The sequence below is a fragment of the Schistocerca americana genome, chromosome 4, assembly GCF_021461395.2.
Source record: "Schistocerca americana isolate TAMUIC-IGC-003095 chromosome 4, iqSchAmer2.1, whole genome shotgun sequence".
Lineage (NCBI taxonomy): Eukaryota > Metazoa > Arthropoda > Insecta > Orthoptera > Acrididae > Schistocerca > Schistocerca americana.
In genome coordinates this window covers 189,781,645-189,783,555 of record NC_060122.1, presented here as the reverse complement: position 1 = coordinate 189,783,555, position 1,911 = coordinate 189,781,645, and positions in this window count along the sequence as shown.

Below are 1,911 nucleotides of genomic sequence, written 5' to 3'. Positions count from 1 at the left end.
GAAATAGAGTGAAAGTGGTTTGGTGAACCTCTGTCAGGTACCTATCAGTGAATTATAGAGAAATCGTGTAGATGTAGATTTAACTGTACAAGGAGCGTTCAAATATTAATGCAACAAATTTTTTTAAGCAGGTTGGTGCTATTCAGGATTCCAATAACCATATTATTCACCACTCTTTTGCTACAAAACCCTATTTTTAAATATAATCTCCGTTTAATGCGACGGCATTACGCCACTTGACTCGAAGGGCTTTTACGCCCGCATGGTACCTCTTTACTAGTCGACGTCGGAGTCAACGTTCTGCTGCGTCAATAAATTCCCCATCGTGCATGTACTGCTTCCCACGAAGTTCATCCATCAATGCGCGAAAGAAATGGAAATTCGGAAGGTGTGAGGTCCGAGCTGTAGGGTGGATGAGGAATAACAGCTCAATGAAGTTTTGTAAGCTCCTCTCGGGAGCTCAGTCTTGTGTGAGGAAGTGTTGTCATGGAGAAGGAGAAGTTCGTTGGCATTTTTGTGGAAGCGTGTACGTAACTTGGGCACCCCAACCTGTGGACGAGTGTGTCAGCACTGCCAGCGGATAGGTCCAGTTGAGCAGCGAGGTGGTGACTGTGATTCATCGATCTCCTTGAGTGCGAATGGGACGGGCCAACACTGCACGAACCAGCGCTGTGTTCGCCCAGCCGGCACCGTTGGATCCGACATGCTTGCGCGACCTTGATGCCATCATGACCGACGCCCCGCCAGTGACACCCCTTGCATTTGTTCACTATCAGGTCTCTGTAGACACTCTGCAAGTACCTATGATTATATGCGAATTTTTGGTTTTCCGCTAAAAGAAACTCAGTCACTGCTCTGTGCTTAGAACACATCTGCGTTACAGGTGCCACTCTGAAGGCTTCGCCTTCGCGGCTATAGCGCCGCCACTACCGGGAACTTTATCAATCTAAAGGGGATGAAGCAGAAATATTCCGCTATGTCCCACAACAAATTCGTCATTTTTTTCAACCGAAACTGACCGAGAAAAAACGACTTGTTGCGTTAGTCGTTGAATGCCTTTAGTAGATGTTGCCCTCCGCTGCTAACTACACGCAGACAGAGTTCATTGCGTCCCCTTCTCGATCGTATGGTCTCGAATTTAGCCGCAGACTTCGATTCTGAGACAAGTGCGGTGGTAGTGTTGTCGAACTGCTCTATAGGATAGAAAATCGTTATGTCGAACTGGGTGGTTCAGGTACTCACTACACACTGAAACTGACACTCGGGTGGGAGATTAGGAATGGAACCCACATGGTTGTTAAATAGATCAGCTGAAGCACGGAATTTATAGTAAAAAAAGAGAAAAAGAAGAAATAAGATAAACCAATAAATAAATGTAAATGTTGTGTGACGAGGGCCTCCCGTCAGGCAGACCGTTCGCCAGGTGCAATTCTTTCGGTTTGACGCCACTTCGACGACTTGCGCGTCGATGGGGATGAAATGATGATGGTTAGAACAACACAATACCCAGTCCCTGAGCGGAGAAAATCTCCGACCCAGCGAAGAATCGAACACGAGCCTTTAGGATTGACATTCTATCTCGCTGATCACTCAGCTACCGGGTGCGGACAGATAAACTAATTACTACACGAGATCCGTTAGCAAGTAAAGTGATTTGGAATCTTACATTATTGCTTGTTACCCGACGAAGCATTAACGCCTGTCGAGCCTCACCTAGCACGTAGTCATTCCCCACAACAAACTGCAAATTGACTGTGAGCTGATACAAGAATCTCAGTACAGGGATATGTTCAACAACATGTGGAAACCAAATGAGCAGTGGATTAAAAATGGCCTGGAGTACTTTTATTAGTCCAAATAGGATTTATAAATCGTTGGTGACTGGAAAAGGAAAGTTTATAGCCATTGTCT